Source organism: Rhinoderma darwinii, chromosome 4 (genome assembly GCF_050947455.1).
Source record: "Rhinoderma darwinii isolate aRhiDar2 chromosome 4, aRhiDar2.hap1, whole genome shotgun sequence".
In the NCBI taxonomy this organism is placed as follows: Eukaryota; Metazoa; Chordata; class Amphibia; order Anura; family Rhinodermatidae; genus Rhinoderma; species Rhinoderma darwinii.
Window position 1 is genome coordinate 27,304,077 of NC_134690.1, and position 20,384 is coordinate 27,324,460.

The 20,384-nt window shown below is 41.9% G+C and overlaps 1 protein-coding gene across 6 annotated transcripts in view; it reads right to left on the reverse strand.

Moving 5' to 3' along the window:
- Positions 1–20,384, reverse strand: part of SUPT3H (SPT3 homolog, SAGA and STAGA complex component) — a 449,050-nt gene that overhangs the window by 266,880 nt on the left and 161,786 nt on the right. The window contains exon 2 of one of the 6 annotated variants that reach the window (XM_075860948.1): positions 7,541–7,634. The exons of the other annotated variants lie outside the window; for them this stretch is intronic. The gene's annotated coding sequence lies outside the window, so the exon portion shown is untranslated. The remainder of the gene's footprint in view (positions 1–7,540; positions 7,635–20,384) is intronic. 6 annotated transcript variants of the gene reach the window in all.

Here is a 20,384-nt window from a genome sequence, read left to right on the forward strand (position 1 = left end):
ATTATCCCTTAAAGAAGTATTCCCATCACAGAAAATGATGGCATATCCTTATGCTATCACTTTCTGATTGTGGGGGTCTAACCTCTGGGACTCCCACCAATCCTAAGAATGAAGGGGCTGCAGCCTCTTCACTCTTCATCCCTGTAGGGCTTATGCCAAAAGGACAGATTTTTAACCAAAAAACAGGTGCATAGGAGTCCTATGAATGTCTTCCCCGAATGTGCCAGGAGCTTTCCAGAAACATACACTGATTGTAGGGAAAAAATGAGTGAGCAGAGCCTAGAAACATTCAGAATCAGACTTCAGTGACAGACTTTCTATTTCTGAGTCAACCGGCATTAATTTGTCACTTATACAGGCACCAGAACTTCCTGTATAATTACAAAGACTGTTCCATATAGTATCCCTGACTCTAGGCTTATAATCTCTTAAAGGGAATGTGTCATGAAGACAAACCCTTTTTAAAAAGAAGCTGCACAGCTGATCGCCATGGGTCCAGCTTCTTTACGCCCATGATTGGTTATTATTGGCAGGGAAAGCCACGGCCAGCCACACAGATAAATATAATACATGGATGGCTCCAGCCTGCTAGAACAGGAGCAGCTCTTGCAGAGATCTATGACATCCATATTTCCTAACAGGGTATATGGACAGGGATTCTTGTCGAGAGACCACTCTTAACTTATACATAGAATATTGTGGGTAGGATAATCACACTGTCCTTCCTAGGCAGATCCTGTGGGCGGAGATGGTACTGGCTCCACCCACTTATGTGATGGTGTGCGGAGGTATTATCTTATTGGTAGCATAACACAGGGGTAGACAAAGGAGGATACAATCTAAAAAAGCAAGATGATATCTGAACTGAAGCAGATAGCGTACGGGATCGCAGGGAATAAACAATAAAGAATTCCTGAGTTTGAAGGACAGGTAGCGCTTTCTTTGGAGGTCCTCAAAGTCATGTGTACCCCTAATAAGGAATATTGATGGACACTGGTCTTATATAAAGCAGCCTATAATCACAGTAATAGATTAAAATAGACCATTGGTCGTCTTTTAGTGTTTATTCACCTAAAATAACCGTCTGTAATAAACTGTCAGAACAGATCTTTATATCTCCTGACTTGATTGGTTTACATTTAGTCCAAGATTCTGGTTTAAAGATATACCTTGTTGTCTGTGCAAACGGTCCTCGCTAAAGTAAACGGACTGTGGAGAAGAGCTGTCTGTATTCAGGAAGGCACAGTGGTTGTCTAAAAATGTATCCATGTTATTCCACATCGAGGTGACAGCTGCAGACATTCAAGTGTTTATAGAAGGCTAACTTTATCGGGACCATCAAATATGAAAAATCTGGAGTCGGAAACTCCTGGTGTGCACAGAAAGATTACAGTGTATAAGGATTTGCTGTAATCCTCGGTCTTGGTCAAGGGTCCTGCTCACAAGATTGACAGCCGGTAAGTCTTCTAGTAATCGTACATGATCTGGGGGTGATGTTAAATTTATGCTTTTTTCGACTGGACAAAAACAGGACAGATTTCAAATATTTTTAAAACATTGAAGACATTTTTATAAAAAAATATGTGATTGCTCTAAAGGATTTAAAGAAACTGCTGCATGAGAAAGAAGTGAGGAAAGAAGAAAAATAAAGAGCGGAAGACTGAGGGAGGGTAAGGAAGAAGAGAAGGAGAAGACTGAAGAGGTGGAAGGACAAGTTAGAAAAAAAAGAGGTGAAGGGAGAAGAGTCACATATCAAATTTATTGGGTACAGTAGTCCAGACCAGAGTTATAGCCAAGTCTCCTCCACCATAATGGACGTAGTCGGTCAGGATGAGTGTCAACTTTTGTTAAATTCCACTTTAGAAAATAAAAAAATACATAATGTGACCTACTTTCAAATTTGGTATGTGGTAGAATCCATAGGAAAAAATATAAAATATACAGTGAGAGTCAGAACTCCCTGTGCTCTTGTTATTATGAGAAAAGGCAGGAAAGAATCATACATGGTACGTAATGACCCTTACATAAAAAGGACCTGTCACCCCTCCTGACGTGTCTGTTTTAGTAAATAATCGGATTCCCCATAAAATAAATATTCTGGAGCATCTTTTCTTAGAACTCTTCATTTTGATATTCCTCTGTGATTCCTCCTAGAAATGTATGAATACATTGACAACTGGGTGTTACTAGTTGGGGGTGTGTCCCTACACAGACTGTCAATGTCCAATCAGAGCTGACAGCGTGAGAATGTGTAGGGACACACCCCCAACTAGTAACTTAACAAGGGGAATGTTAACACCCAGTTGTCAATTTATTCATAAAACTCTACAAGGAATAACAGAGGAACGGCAGAACACAGAGTTCTCAGAAAACATGTTCCAGCATTATTTCATAGTGAATAGACATGTCAGGAGAGGTGATCGGTATTCTGTAGCAAGACCTTGTCCTTGGGCCATGACATCAGATTTGTGACTTTAGTGGGGGGAGTGGGCAGGATTTCCAAACCCAAAAATGATATTACACGGCACGATGTGGGCCGTGAAAAAGAGCGCCGATGACCGAGAGAGCTCGTTGATCGGCGCTCATTTGCTCCTTTCACAAGGAGCTAGTATGGGGACGAGCGCTCGCTACTCCGATCAGTTGTCCCCATACATTTCTACCATGTCGGCAGTCCATCTCCCGGTTTACATAGGGAAATGTGCTGCCGACAATGATAATATTTTCTGCATTTAAAATGATACAATCAGCCGATGAGTGTTTGCTCGTTCATCGGCTGATCGCTCCCCTATGAACGCTCGATTGCCCGATAATTGGCCGGTGTAAAAAGGCCTGAATCCAAACAAGACTAAGAAAAATGTCCTGCATCATGGTAAATAATACAGGCCAGTTACATGCAAGGTGAAATTTCAATATTGTATTGGTTATGTAATGTCTGGTTAAATGGTATTGGAAATGTTCTTCTGGCATTCGAATCAACTGGCTTTCCAGTGAATCGTTTACAGGAACATTGATGCCGACTCCCCTAATATAGTAAATGGGTTTTCTAAAGTGGACAACCCCTTTAAATAGTTTGAGGGCCCCAAACAATTCATATTATATGTCAGCAAACACGAGCCTGAAATATAAAACCAACCCATGATATTTGGTCACAAGCCTGTTGTCAGATCACAAAGCCACACGTACTCCGTTTAAAAACCGTTTCCAAAATAGAGCTTTAGTACTAAATTCATCAGTCGAAAAATAAATTCTTCAAATGACCACCCATCTCTAATCCCAGAATTTGTGGGATCGTCTGTTTGTTTTATTTCAAAATGTTATGTTTTCTTTTTGCTCTTTTTCCCTCCAGTTGGACTGGCCCATTGCTCAGAAGTGTTTTGAATTTTAATGGAACCGATTTACTTAGGAAAACCTCAGGCAGTCTTTAAAAAGTTCACCTTCCCACGAGGATTTTGGCCTGTTTGCATTTATTTTAGTACAAATTGCCCATTTTATCTCCCTGTCCAGGAACATAAACGTCATACCAAGAAATAAAATATTTGTTAATTTGTACACAATTTTAATGCGCATGGTTATGGACACAAATTGATATCATATACAATAAAAGTATATCTACAACTATGATCACTTCATTTTTAGGGCCGGCATTCGGTGCTAATTATTTTGCTGATATATATTTGTAGTTGTCTGGGCTTTATTTTTCTAAAGCAGAACTCCAAATCCTGTATTCCTTTGTACAGCCAAAATTCTATCTGCCTGCAGCCACCACTAGGGGGAGCAAATGTATATAGTCTTATAGAATTTAATAACAGCTCCATAAGCAGAAACTTATGTAATTCATGCGGGCCCCTTACCATGTCATGTCTCGCTGAATCAGACCCTTATAATGACTACATGAACGCCCTTTTTATGGTGGCCGTTAAAAAACACTATACACTTTTCGGAACGCTATATGGCTGCTTTAATGGGACCTAGATGTTAATAACCACTAGTGGCCTTGAAAAGAAAACCGGCTGCTCCTAAAAGTTTCCCCTTACAGGGGAAATATTTTTTTTAAGCTAAATTTTTTTTACAAAAAATGAAGGTGATGTACACTTTTGCAACAAATTTTTTGTTATCGCTGCAATGTATCTAAAATGAAAAATAAATTTAATTTGCAAAGTTAAACATTTCCTATCCTTTTGTTTCTACAGCACCTATGCAGGTACATCTCCATGGTTACAGACAACAAACAAACCCTGTGTAGTTTGATCCTGCAATCTTAGGCCCCATGCACATGACCGTAAAAGCGCGGACCGTAACACAGTCCGCGGTTTTGCGTACACCCATTCAGTTCTATTGGCCGCGGGCACCTTTCCGTATCGCTATGGATGGGTGTCCGTGCCGCAGAACTGTGCCGGGAATTATAGAGCATGTCCGTTTTTTCGTGTTTTACGTATTTTACTTTGTATGGGAGAACGGCCCGAAAATGCGGACGGCCATGCCCGCAATGGTGGGCCGTGATTACGGGCGCAGTCGTGTGCATGGGGCCTTACTCAGTTCTATACGTCCCCTACTTTCTGCTAATATACCAAATGTATGTTAGGAAGAGGTAGGGGACAAATGGAAGCGAGTATGACTACAGGATCAGACTATTCAGGGTTGTCTATGACCATGGAAACATATAGGTCTGCAAAGCAGGTGTAGACACAAAACGGTAGGAAATTTTTCATTTTAGATGCAAAAATATAAAAAGAATATATCGATAATGCACTTAATGTATGTATAGCCCTAACGCTACATCCAAAATGCGTTTTATTAGGCAAGGGACTAAATGGGAAAAATAATTTATATTTAGTCCATATCAAGCAAATGCTGATGGTCTTTGCATTCCCTCATCGAATGTCCCTTTAATGTGTCCAGTACCGATGAGCAGAAGATGCACTTATTGCGCCGATTCTTATTATCTGGCCTCCACAATAGCAGGATTCAAACCACTTCCAGTGCACAAGGGGATCTGGGCCGTGGAACTGGGCCACTGAGTATGTGGACCACGGGCCCTGGACACATTAAAGGGGTTTTCCCAATATTAAATGTTACCCCCTAACCACAGGATAGATCATAACATTTTGATCAGTGAGAGTACAACCGCTGGAACTCCCACCGATCACGAGAACAAGGGACCCGTTCCCTGAATGGAGTGGCAGGACGCGCATGCGCACTGCTGCCCCATTCACTGTCGAAGGGACTGCCGGAGTTGGCCGAGTGCAGTGCTCGGCAACCTCCGGCAGTCCCATAGACAATGAATGGAGCGGCAGGTCGCACATATGCACTGGAGCGTGGCCTCTATTCCGTGACCAAAGCCATCTGCTTCCAGCATGGACGTCTGTTGCCTGGAGGCAGCCAGAGCAGCTGATCGGTGCAGTGTCCGGTTGTTGCACCCCCACAGATCATATACTGATGACCTATCCGGAATCAAAATGACACCAGGGGGCACCATACCATGTTTGTGACAGCAATATATTTTGACCTGATTTAACATAGAAATGTAATATTTAATAGTTGGACAACCCCCTTATGTGGAGGGCATTCACTTTAAAACTACCATAATCCTTTTATTTCACTTGTGTAGTAAGAAGAAAAAAAAAAAAAACCCACGAGATACAGTAGAAAGCAGTGAATGTGGTCATTTTAACACTCTATTAGGGACATCTCAGTCAGCGGAAGACAATAGGCCCCAGATTAAGAATGAACGCAGCTTCTGGTAATAGACAAAACGCGGTCTTCAGAAAAGAACTGTTACCAATCTAAAAATACTGTCCCACAGCTGTTTAAAATTTATTTTTTTTAGACCATAGCAACACTGTTTGGTTGTTTCCAATTTTTCAAACCACAAATAGTAAAAGTGTACTCAGTCTACTGCAAACATAAATAGCAAATGCACGCTTCAGCACTTTTAAAAGGATATGGAAATTGGCAACAAAAATGCAGTTCATGTCGAAAATTTACGAGGGCCCTGCCATATTTCGAGAGAAATACAATCAGGTAAAAATTAGGAAGATCTCTACCAGCTGGGTGGCATTTTTGTGTTTTTATACTTACATTTTTTTCCTTACTGAAAGACTCTTATTATACAATTTCTGGCTCTTGATAAAATAGGCCAATGGTACCTTTCGCTTCGACCGCAATATCGCTGGTTATGTTTAACTTCTACAAACAATTTTTCACCTTAGATATCCTCTGGAATCACAATGTTAGATTCTAAATGCTTGAAGACATGTTACAGAAGCTCCGGCTAAATTAATCTCTTTTAAAGCTTTAAGGTTTGTTGCGGAAATCATGTTTAGTATCATATTCCGTCCCGAACTCCCCGAGCAGTATCTATCCCATTTACGGAGGCTGTCGAAGCTTTGGCCATATGTGCAATGAACGAGCTTATATCCTGGATTTCTGCATGAAAGACCCCAGGATGTTTTACTCAAGCAGCAGAGATGTTGGCTGGGTGTTTACATTGCTTTATCACCCCCTCCTTACAACTCGGAGGAACACTTTCGATTCTGTATCTCCATAGATATAGCACACTCACTCACACGTTCCCGGGTTTTGTGGTTACTACATCTTACCTATAGCACTGTCCAGCCCCCAGTTAAGGTTCTGATGTGAAGCCAATGGGAAACGGCTTTGAATCACCGCGTTTACCATCTGCCAATTTCTGTTGGGTACTATTCAAAAACTTTATAGACTTCTAATGCTACTTCAATGCCAGGCTCATCCTGGACCTTCCTTATGTCGTGTTATAAGACTCATTGCCAAATACCGTATTCCAAGAATGGCTAGCAGCTAGACTTCCTATGCTTATAAATCGTAACTGATGACTTCCTTTGACATTTCATAAAGAAAACCCGAATGGCTTAACTAAAGACTAAACCTCGGTGGTAGAGAATAAAGAAATTGCAAACGAGCTAATACTTCAATAAAATACTTTTTTATAGAAAGAAAGGAACTAATTTTGCCATTGATTTCCAGAAGAAATCTATAGAACATGAAATAATTCTTTAACAGTCCTTTATTTCTGTAAAGGGGTTGTATCGTAACGATAACACCGGTCCCTCTGCCCTAATACAGCAGATGGATGTCATAGAGGGGGCGTCCTCCGCTCTGGACCTCCCTCTATGAGCTGGAAAGGAGAGCAGCTACCGTTAAAGCAGCTACCGTTCTTGCTTGCTTGAGCCGCCCACGTATTAAATGAACAACCCTTCATCTAAATGGCTGCCATTTAATACATTTACCCTGCAGCGACCACATCTCATGACAGGTAACCCTTTTAAAGGGATTGTTCACCTTTGAAAACCGTCTTACAGGGTATATACAAAAATTATCTAACTAGATTCTTAAAATATATTACTTATTTTGTACTGCCTGTATTATAGTCCGGAGCTGCATTCGGAGATGCTGGTTGCTATTAGAAACAGTCAACAAACCAGTTGACAGACACGCCCCCTAACAGCTCCAATAATGCAGTGGTATAGTTCGTTTTTTCCCGCATTAGATTACTATATAGTACCTGGTGTAAAGATGATGCTTTCCAGAATGCAAATAACCAGACCAAAGAATGCTGCGAGATTTCAGCTCTAAAGGCTTCAGAATTTGGCATGCAGCTATAGTAGAATATAAAATCAAAATCAGTACAAGTAATGCAACTTTTGCAAACTGTAAATAGGTGTTCAAAGGTGGATATACACTTGTTCTAGCTAAGCATCTTAGTTCCCAAAATAAATGTGCGTATGTAACAAGGATCCAATGTATGTGATCGTTCCCTGATTGCTGGGGATTAGAGAAGCCAGATCTGCAGTGATCGATTGATCACTGCTGCAAACGTCCAAAACGGCCAACCCCTTTAACCTATGCTATGTTCTTCTAAACTGGTTGTGTACGGCAGTGAAGAATTCAATATAAGGGGTGTTTTTTATTGGACCCTGTTGACCAGCATTTGAGGAGAGCTCAGTGTAGTTCAGAGGCTTTTTATTTAGTGTCAAATGTCACAAGGAAAAATAAAATCCATGTATACGAGAAAAGCAAAAAGACTCAATGTTCTGGAGATACCAATAGCACTATGAACAGGGTAATAAACACGACATGAATAGGGACTGTATTCACAACACCCCATTTCACCCCGTTACTTGGCCTACAATCTTATACATTCATATTCTACAGACCATGTCTGGGGAAAATGGCTTCTAGACTCCCCCCTCTTAAAAATAGAAATATTTGTACAAAGTTCATAAAACAACTTTTATACCCTATAATATAAAATGCCGTGTACTATGCCATTATTTTTTTTACATTCTTGGCTTATGATTTTCTCAGTCAAGGATCATAATCTGCTAGGTATGCAAATTTTATTTTTAGCTGGGTAAAAAGGAGACTATGAAACAACATGGCTGTATAGTCGTATGCCTGCTCTATTTTTATTCATAAATACCGCTCACCGCAATTTCAATCATGGATGTCTTATGCTTATATATTTAGCAGTGATCAATAAAGCCAATGGGGGAGGAGGGTCTCGTTAAAGCAACGTTTAAGTATAGGGCAATAAAAGTTACATAGAACATGTCTGAAAGACCTACAGCAGAGGATTTCATCAAGTCATCAACGAACCAGGAAATATTACAACTTCATCATATTCATATCTACTGCAAAAGTCCATACACTCTACATTTCAAAGGGTATTCCCTTCATGGCATATCATTAGGATATACACCACTTCCTGATCAGCGGAGGTCTGAGGGCTGGGACCCCCACGGATAATCAGAACGAAGTGGCCGAAGCGCTAGTTTAATACTGCAGCTCCTTCACAGCACAACTCCCGGCCACCCACGGTGCAAAGAACTTACACAGAGCCCCATTCAATTGAATGAGTAGACAGTGGGTAGACAGGAGTGCTGATGTGCACGGAAAAAGCTTAAGGGACCTCGTTCCATATGTTCACGTAATTGCGTAATCGATGGAGGTGCCAGAGGTCGGACCCCCGCCGATAATGATGGTTTGGCACATCCTAGTGATATGCCATAACTTGACAAGATGGCAATACCAATTCAATAATATATTTGAGGCTGTATACGGTATCCTATAGAGTTTGAAAATGATTATAACAAAAGTCAGAAACAATCTAAAATAAAAGTCAACTATGGTCAATAAAAGTTAATTAGACGGGATGTCTCACAGGACAAAAACACTCAACCACCCATATGGAAAATTAGAGATAAGGACTCTAACAATATATGATAAATCAGAGAAACAGAGTCCATATATATCAATGTATGAAAAAACTAAACATCTTTATTGAAAATAAATCCTTGTACGGATCACAAATGTATACATTGAGTCTATATATATATTTAATAATACACTGATAGTATACACAGTTCTTATAACTCAATGTAGCTCCAACATGGGGTGCATCGAAATAGAAATAATGTCAAAGTATAAGTTGTGTGAAGAAAGACAATTGCCTAACTCTGAAAAGGCCTATAGTGACTAAAAGGTAAGTAATTAGTGCCTGGAGAAATGGCAAAAAGCCAAAATTTAGATCCAATGTATGCACTTACCCATGTATGGGAGGTTGAGTGTGACCCAGCGGTATAGGATAGCGCCCCGACGCGCGTTTCGCCCGTAGCTTTCTCAAGGGGTCAATGTATACATTTGTGATCCGTACAAGGATTTATTTTTAGATTCTCTGTCTTTGTCATTTAATGTATTTTATTGTATTTTTTTCAATAAAGATGTTTAGTTTTTTCATACATTGATATATATGGACTCTGTTTCTCTGGTTTATCATATGGTCAATAAAAGACAGTGTTTTCGGTATACTTTTCAATGGGAGTCCATTTTGAACAAAAGTTTTTCCAAAAAGAGTATATGGAGTGTTACAGAAAAAAGGCGTAAACGGACCAGTCATCCCAATATGCAGACTAGGTAAGGGCAAGCTATTAAAGGGGCAGGTTCATTCTCCTATTAGCTAAAACGGCACACAAATATATTGTACTGTTTGGCGAATAGAAGCAATCAAACCATATACCGAATTCACAGTTATGGGTCCGGTGTATTCGAGAGGGGAGCGTTTCCACCGCCTCTCGCCATCCATCTTGGCGGTGATTAATGAGCAGCTATGTATGCAGATACACAGCAGACAACCAACAATCACTGTTCGGAGAGGCGGGAAGAGCGTTCTCCCTCATGAATACACTGGACTCGAAAGTATGAGTCCAGTATATTGTTTGAGCGTTACTATTAGCCAAACAACATAAGATTTTGTTGGCTTAAAATAGTGGCAGTTACGTGAAGAGGAGTAAATCACCCTCAGATTTTGATCAATCCTATCTCGGCATAGAAAACGTTTTTCACATTTATAAGGTTATCTGTAAAAGGGTTGTCTCCTAAAAAACCCATATTGCCCTATTTAGGACACATGGAGATCATTGAGATTGGTCCCCCGCTCGGGACCACCATCTATGAGCCAGAATGGAGAAAAGCAGACTGGTGCCGTCCATGTATTGCACATGAATGGCCGCTGCAGGGGAGTTATTCGAGTCGACAAAGTTTCCCGCGCAAAATCAGCAGTTTGTCAGGGGTGCCAGGAAAAAAATATCTGATTGCTGCGGTAGCCGCATTCTGAAGGGGATGGTCTCTGATGAGACAACACCTTTAAAAGTAAACAGATGTGACAAAATGTATTAATTTACTTATTTATTTCATCTCTGCTTCCATCAATTATAATGTAAAGAAAAACCAAAACAGTGGACGGAGAACTGGACATCCTGCCATTGTGTTAAACCCAGAAAAATTAACAGTTTTCAATTGTAATTATTGCTACAACTGATCCGTTTTCTTGAAATTTTTATCATTGTAAAAACAAGACAATTGAATGGACATGGTGTGAAGACAAACTGATACCTCTTAAAACATAGGCCCCATGCATACGAACGTGCTTTTGCGGTCGCAATTTCCCCGAAAATCCACGGGAGAATTGCGGACCCATTCATTTCTATGGGGCCATGCACACGACCGTAGTTTTTACGGTCCGTGCATGGCCCGGGAGCCCGCACCGCAGAAAGAACGGACCTGTCTTATTACGACTGTTTTCTGCGGTCCGGGCTCATTGAAAATAATGGCCACGGCCATGTGCATGTCCCGTGATTTGAGGCGGCTCGCGGCTGACAGTCCGCAGCCGGCCGACCCAAAAATCACGGCCGTGCACATGGCTGCGGTCGTGTGCATGAGGCCTTGAGTTGACATGGGATTACATCATTTACTTTTAACTTCAGCTAATCTTCTGTTATGACCGATTGTGCACGGACCAAATATATTCAAACAGAGCTCAAGGTCATAGGCAGAGATTTAAAGAAGTATTCTCATCTTAAGCATTTATGGCATATCCACAGTTGCCAAAAATGCCTGATTGAGCATATCCTGATCCTTGTTTACTGATTCAATTTGTCCCCAATTGCCATTTCTTGCCTCGGCTTCAATGGAACTTTGCATCTGCAAAAGAGTCAGGATACCCCCGATCTATCGATAGGTGGGGTTTACAACTATCAGGCATTTATGACATATTGTATGGAGCCACTATAAATGCTTGAGATTGCAAAACCCCCAATAAGGTTTAGAAGGTTGAGGTCATAGTATTGGTTCAGGATGATGAACAGGTCAAGGTTTAGGATCACAGGTACTTTTTCCGGATCAAAAGAAAATAGGCTAGGTTGACGGAGGATTATCGAGAAACGTCAAGCTGAGGATTGATGGGGCACTAGACAGACAAGCAGTGGAAAACAAAAACAGCAGAGCTAAACACCTGCACATCCTATAGTAAAAAGACTGCATCCAGTGAAACAAGATGGAGGAGGATGCTGGACATAAAAGAAGGGGGGGGGGTCTTCTCAAAGAAGAACACGAGGGAATTGAAAAGTCAAAGAAATTTTATAAAAACACTGGAATAAGTTTTTCTGGAGATGAGATCTTTAGCACAGAATACATTGAATGGCCATCAGTTCTTCATCCATTGGTACACGCATAATAACCCAATCAATACCAGCTATTAGTAAAAATTAGGAGAATTATAAAACGACTTAATTGCACAATTCAGTATACAGAGCCCTAGGCCTCTGCAATCTTCTGGTGCAGACGGAGCAATCTTAACATCCCTACTTTTTGTAATTGTCGACATTATATTACTCAGTGCACATTCATTACTTCTACAACCGTGGTCCATGTCCTGTTTGGTTGGATAGGATGAGTGTTTCCAATGAGTAATTCAAATTTTATATTAAAGCAAATGCACGTTATTGTAAATGATGACAATTTTGGACACTTTTTTTGAAAAATAATATATATTTTTCTGGGGCAAAAAGTTGCATGTGCGAAGTATTGCCAAGACTATTCCAATGCTGGAACTCCTGCATGTCTAAGTTGAAAAAGTGAAAGGACAAAAACCGAATTGATCGCTGTCAAGTAAAAAAATAATTCGTATTTTTACTTTTCCCTGAACAAGGCTCCTCAATCTTTTTGTACTTTTGGGGCCTCACCAGCCAGAACATGATGATGCCTGTGCCTCAGTATAGGTCGTTGTCCATGCCAAAAATGACCTCAATTTACCTTAAAAGTTGTCTCTTGAACCAGAAAGACCCCTTCGCGCTCAGCGACGCGCTATTCCGTCGCGCCGGAATAGTACGTTCTGGGGAAAACACATCGTCATTTTACCCCGGCGTTTCATCGAGCAGTGATGCCTGCTGTTTCTGACAGCAGGCTATCACAGCCCAGTGAGCAGGGATCAATCGTAGTGGTCCCACCTCCACGATCACTGCTATTGGTCAGTGACAACTGACCAAGAGCAGCGATCGCATACACAATTTCCTTCTGTGACCTCAGATCCTGCCGCACCCGCTCTCTGTTGGAGTTTGAGAATCGTTGAGAGGTTGTGGCGTGAAGCAGTGCAGTTTAATTTCCATAAAAAACTTGCAGTGTAGCTCGGCTACGTCAGGTTTGTTCCCGCTAATATTATGATTGGGGTAATAAGGCGGGGAGGGCGTTGGCGAGAGCAATGCGTTGGCGGGGGGCGACTTCCTTTATACCCTCTATACGAACTGAGGCGGGGGAGTTGGTGATCAAGACGGAGGATATAGCATCGTCCTTTTGTGCGTACTATTCATCGCTTTATAACCTGCCCTCTCCTACTTTGGGTAATGTTCCTCCCGAACCGCTGCCCTCTCTATCGGAGTATATTAGGGACACAGCGTTGCCTCGGTTGTCTCAAGATGAGGCTCTGGTTCTGAATTTGCCATTCACGAGAGAGGAGTTAATGCAGGTTATTAAAGCTTTGACAGTCGGGAAGAGTCCGGGGCTAGATGGGTACACGGCGTTTTTATATAAGTCATTAGCAGAGGAGTTGGTCCCGTCGTTGCACGAGTCGTTTAATTCCATATCGGACCAGGCGTGGTTTCCGGATTCATTTTTGCAGGCACATATCACGGTCATCCCAAAAGAGGGTAGGGATCCGCAACATTGTGCGAGCTATAGGCCAATCTCTCTCATCAACACGGACGCTAAGATGTATGCAAAGCTGATAGCGAGTAGACTGGCTAGGTTCCTGGGGTCGCTGATTCACCCGGATCAAGTGTGTTTTGTCCCAAGGCGCGAAGCCAGAGATAATACGCTTAAGACCTTCTCCCTGATTCATCACATGAAGGAGAGTAGCATTCCATGTATGCTCTTGTCGCTGGATGCGGAGAAGGCCTTTGATCGGGTGGATTGGGGGTTTCTGGACGAGTCGGGGTCTGAAGTCTTTTGAGGCGCTTGTCCCGGAACTGGAGAGATTACTGGTTGGGCGGTGGGATTTTTTGAGGATGCAACATTTCTACACTGCTAATAAGACGAGGCTGTCTATGCATAGGGACCTGACAGCGCTGGAGCAGTTATGTGTTGCTTCATCTCCCCCAGTTAGAACTATCTCCCTCATTTACAATTTTTTACAGGACTTACGTAATGATGTTCCTGCATCCTTTGTGAAGGGATGGGAGAGGGAGCTTACTTCGCCCCCGTCGCCGGCTGACTGGTCGAAAGCATTTGCCCTGTGCCATAGATTCTCTATCTCTTGTAAAGCCCAGGAAACTAATTACAAGATATTGTCTAGGTAGTATAGGGTTCCAGCATTGCTTCACTCCTTTCATCGGACGGTACCTGATGAATGTTGGCGGTGTAGCAGGGCGGGTGAAACTATGTTACACATCTGGTGGGGATGCCCGTTAATCAACACATTCGGGTCTACCGTAGTGGACCTGATACACAAGATCACAGGTCAGGGGCTTCCCAATACCCCGGAGGTATTGCTACTCTCCATGCTCCCCGGAGCGGTCAAAAGATACACAAAAACCCTGATTAGTTTCCGGTTGATTGCAGCACTCACGGTTATTCCACGTTTATGGTAGACCAGTAGCGTGCCAACCATTACTGAATGGTTCCAGGAGATATTGCATCTGCAGAGAATGGAGGAGGCAACACAGGCCCATCACACGAACTCAGGGTCGGCGGGGTTGGTCTGGCAGGAATGGAGGGAGTTCTGTGAGTTAGAGGATTATTTGATTTATGCCTAGGTCCCAAGGTTTGTGTAGGATGGGTTCCATGGCAGATTGAGGGAGTGGTTCGTTAGCTGGCAGCAGAGGGAGCACATGCCCTGTAGTGTGGGGGAGGTGGCTGGGCTGGAAGGGGGGGGGATCTGCTTGGTCTGCTCTGGTAGATGGGCTGTGGGTTCTCTCTCTCTGCTTACATATTTTATCCTCTCTCTGATGTGGAGTGTAGAGCTCAGTTCATTGTGATGTGTAATGGTTCTGATGCCGATTGTCGCTGTGCCCACTGTCCTGAATGCACTGTCAGTATTGCTATGTATTCCTGATATCCATGTATTTTGTCTATCATATTATCTTTTCTTCTGCTGGAACAGAAGACTGCGATACATTGTGTATGGAAGTGTTATATGCATAATACCTTTATTTTATCTTTATTTTTTCTTTATTTTGTTCTCTTTTTGTTTTCCACTGCTATATACTGTATGTATGATGGATGCGTATATTTTCTGTTTTGATGTATAACATTTCTGATGAAAATATAAATAAAAGAATGTTAAAAAAAAACTTGCAGTGTAGTTTACAAAACTTTTCCCACTTTCAATCCACTTCCCACTCCTGCCCTTGTGTTCCTTGTCACCCACGTTTTTGGTCAGTGATCTCTATCACTGACCACTTTTGAGTCTTCGGGGCCACATTTTTTGGTTCCTGGGGATTATAATTTTTTTTAATTTTCTTTGTAAAATATAATAAAAACAAAAAAAAGTCAGTTTAGAAAGTCAGCAGACAGTTTAGTATTAGGGTTAGTGTCAGGGAATAGTCAAAAAGCGTAGTTAGGTATAGAGTCAGGGAATGTAGCATCAGGAATCAGTCACAGTTAGATAGCTTTAGCGTCAGGAATCGGTCACCGTAGTTAAGTTTAGCGTTAGGGATCCATCACTGTAGTTAGGTTTAGCGTCAGGGAAGTTTGGAATAATCTAGTTAGGTTTAGTGTCAGGGAATCGTCACCGTAGTTAGTTTTAGTTTCAGGAAAGCTCAGAATAATCTAGTTAGGTTTAGTTATAGTTACAGGGAATCGTCGCCGTAGTTTGGTTTAGTCTCAGAAAAGCTCGGAATAATCTAGTTATGTTTAGTTACAGGGAATTGTCGCCATAATTAGGTTTAGTGTCAGGAAAGCTCGGAATAATCTACTTAGGTTTAGTCACAGGGAATCGTCGCCGTAGTTAGGTTTAGTGTCAGGGAAGTCCACATAAAATCTAGTTAGGTTTAGCGTTAGGAACCCTCGCCCTAGTTAGATTTAGTGTCAGGGAAGTCCACTCGTTCTACAAAAAGAAAAAAATAAATAAATAAAAAAAAAAAAATAAATATATATATATATATATATATATATATATATATATATATATAAATAAATAAAAACGTTTAGATACTTAGTTATCTGCAGCATCTCCGCTAGTATTAGAGTCAGGGAATCGTTCTATAAAAACAAAAAAAAGTTTTAGGTAGCAGTCTATTGCTTCTAGTAGTACTAATAAAAGTACTAATAATAGTATACTTTTTGTAATGATGGGGGTAGGGAAACAGACAAGTGAGCCCTAATCTACTCAGTCCCTGCCTACTTGCAACGACCCGCCCTAGGCAACGGGGTACAACTGGGCGACGGTCCCTACGCTCAATAAGTGCACGACAGACAAACAGACAAGGGTACACAGAAGCAAGGGAAAAGGGGCCGTTGCCCACGGCAACACCGTGAGCAACAAGAGTGGTGAACGAGCCGAGTCAAACCAGGAGTGTACGAGGTACCAAACGCAGAGCAGAAGAGTAGTCAGTAAGCCAGGGTCAATATGAAGCAGGGTCAAATAGTTCAAGAAGCTGCAGCAGGGCCAGGAAACCAAACGAGAAGAATCACAAGCAAGGAGGAACAGGAAAGGCAGGTATAAATAGAGAGAGGGCGGGAGCTAGCTCCGTCTGGCCAGGCTGTGATAGGCTCTCCCACTCCTAAGCCTGCTATCCTGAGTGGTGGAAGATGGAGTCAGTCTCACAGACATAGAAGCAGGTGCAGACTGACTACCTATGGGCGTAGACACAGAAGCTGAGCCTGGCAGATCCTTAACACTTTTATTTTGTTTTTGTCAAGCACACACGCTCTGCCTGTGCAAGAGAACACATTTTGCTGTTTACACAACACACGTGCCTAAGCACACAATTTACACGTGTGACACAAATAATAAAAAATGTCCCAAAGGTAATTTTTCTTGAAGAGGCCTATGTGTTCCTTGCCTCTGACACAGACTCGTCAGATGGAGAGACTCTCTTTTATTTATCAAGCTCCTCATCCAGTGATGTCCCCTAGGAGACACCCCAGGACCTCCAGCACAGTTGAAACCCCTGAGAGAAGTGACCCCACAATTGTTGAAACCTCCGAGCGAAGTGACCCCATTTGGACCACCACACCAGACAATTATGAACCCCCAAATCCGAGTACACGGGCAGCATTGGGGGAAAATTTAATACGGCAGGGCTCAGTGAGATGGATTTTTTCACGGATGAATTTATAGAGCTTATAGTCTCCCAGACAAATTTATATGCCTAACAGTATATAACAAAGAACCCCACATCATTTTATGCCCAATCCCACAGGTGGTCTCCTGTAGAAGCAGCAGAGTTGGGCAAGTTCTGGGGACTGCTCTTGAACATGGAGCTTCTGAAAAGCCATCCATTAGGACCTACTGGAGTACAGACATGTTATACCACACCCCGATGTACCGCATGGCCATGTCCAGGATGCGTTATGACGCAATACTTTGCGTCTTACATTATACGGATAATGAGCAGTGCCCACCCCGAGATGACCCCAGTTTTGACCGTTTGTATAAACCGAGACCCCTATTAGACCATTTCAGTGCCCAAGCATACACCACCGAGAAGCGCATTTCTGTTGATGAGTCCCTGGTACATTTTAAAGGGAGGCTTCAAGTCCGCCAGTACCTGCCGAGTAAGAGGGCAAGGTAGGGCGTAAAAATGTGGGATTTGGTGCACCCACTGCTGGACCAGGGTTACCACCTCTACCTGGATAATTTTTATACCAGCATCCCACTCTTCAAGTGCCTCGCTTCCAGAAGTACTGCGGCATGCGGCACTGCTAGAAGAGATCTGAGAGGTCTCCCTAAGACTCTGCTTGGGCAAACACTCAGAAGGGGCGAGAGCAGGGCACAATCTGGCAGCAATATATGTGTGTCACGTGCAAGACAAGAGAGATGTCCTTGTATTGACAACAATACATGGCCACACCAGTACCCATGTACCTGTATGAGGTACCAGTACAGAGACCCCCAAACCAGACTGCATCCTGGACTACAATAGGTACATGGGAGCGGTGGACTTGTCAGATCAAGTCCTGAAGCCCTACAGCTCCATGCGAAAATCAATGGTGTTGTATAAGAAGCTGGCCGTGCACATCATACAGATGGCATTGTACAATGCGTACGTGCTACGTCGATGTACAGGCCAGAGGGGATCACCCGGTACTTCTGGGAGCGAGGCCACACGCATCGTACCAGGGCAACACTTTCCAGGAGAAGTTCCCCAAACCGGCAAGAAGGGAAAAAGTCAAAAGAGGTGCAGAGTCTGCTCAAAGAGGGGGATAAGGAAGGACACAACATAACAATGCAACACATGTTCAGAAAAACCAGGGCTCTGTATGAAAGTGTTTTAGAATTTATCATACATCCCTTGAATTTTAGTTTACCCTGATGCACTCCGCACAGTTTATCCCCCTCATTCTTTCCCTTCTGAGCCCTGCCGTGTGCCCAGGCAGTAGATAACAGCCACATGTAGGGTAGTGCCGTACCCAGGAGAACCCACATTACAGTTTATGGGGTGTATATCTCCGGTGGCACATGATGGGCACAATATATCGGACACTGAAATGGCATATATGTATAGAAAATGGCAAATTTCACTCTGCACCACCTGCTGCGCATTACCTTTTTCACAGTACCTGTGGGGTCAAAATGCTCACTACACCTCTAAATGAATGTCTTAAGGGGTGTAGTTTTTAAAATGGTGTCACTTCTCGGGGGTTTCAACTGTACTGGTACCTCTGGAGCTCTGCAAATGCGAATTGGCACCCAAATACCAATCCAGCAAAATCTGGACTCCAAAGAAAGCATAGCAATCCTTCCCTTCTGAGCCCTCCCATGGGCTCAAATGGCAGTTTATCACCACAAATGGGGTATTGCCGCACTCAGGACAAATTGGGCAATAAAATTTAGTATTTTATTCCTTGTGAAAATATGACATTTTTAGCCAAAACGATATATTATTGGAAATTTTTTTATTTTTTTAAATTCACAGCCCAATTCAAAGAAGTTCTGTGAAAAAACTGTGGGGTCTAAAAGGTCACAACACGCATAAATTCCTTGATGGGTGTAGTTCCAAAATGGGGTCATTTTTGGGGGATTTCTAATATTTTGGCACCACATGACCTCTTCAAACCTAGCATGGTGCCTAACATATATTCTAAGAAAAAAAGAGGCCCCAAAATGCACTAGGTGATTTTTTTGCTTGTGAGGCTTCTGTTTTAGTCCACGAGCCACAAGTGGGACAATTCTAAAAACTGCAGAATCTGGACAATATATATTTATTAGTGTTTCTCTTGTAAAACCTTCTGTGTTACAGAAAAAAATGATTACAATTTAATTTCTGCAAGAAAAATGAAATTTGCAAATTTCACCTCTACTTTACTTTAACTCCTGTGAAAAAAGGGTTAAGAAACTTTCTAAATGCTGTTTTGAATACTTTGAGGGGTCTAGTTTTTAAAATGGGGTGTTTTATAGGGGTTTATAATACATAGGCCCCTCAAAGCCACTTCAGAACTGAACTGGTATCTAAAAAAAAAAGGCTGACATTTTCATGAAAATACGAGAAATTGCTGGTTATGTTCTAAGCCTTGTAACTTCCAAGAAAAATAAAATAATGTTGAAAAAATTATGGCAATCTAAAGTATACATATGGGAAATTTTAATTACTAACTATTTTGTGTGGTATAACCATCTGCCTTACAAGCAGATACATTTAAATTCAGGAAAATGTACATTTTTCCAAATTTTCGGTCAATTTTGCTATTTTTCACAAATAAACACTAAACGTATCGACCAAATTTTACCACTACCATAAAGCCCAATGTGTCAAGAGAAAACAATAAAGTGAAATATGTCAGATTTGAAAAATGGGCTCTGAGCCTTAAGGCCCAAACTAGGCTGCGTCCTTAAGGGGAAATAAAGAAATTACACGGTTCACATTGAAATCAATAGGCTGTACATTTAATGCACTTTGCCCTTCAGAGAGAGAGTGAGAGAAACGCTCTTTGTAGCTACCCTCTGCTTTGGCTAATAGAGGAGTATCCTAAATAGAGAACCCCCCACTATTAACCCAAAACTCCCTAATGGGGCATTGGAAAAGTGTTTTCTAAATCAGACAACCCTGTTAATATATCCTATAATACAATGAAAGCTGTGTTTCCAGGTACTGAAAACATTTTGTGTTTTTGTAATCTTGCTCTAGGAGAAAAGACGCTTTGTGAAGACTTTCCAAGTGTCATCCTCCATAAAGTCAAAGGGGAAGAATTATCAATAGTGTTATGCGATACAACAATTCCCGTGCTCCAAAGTTATCACCAGTTATAAAACTTCTGGTGGAGCTGAATAGGGATGCGAAGGCTCTTTTACACGGGCCAATTGTCGGACAAACGAGCGTTCACAGAACCATCATTACCCTGTGTAATAAGGGCAG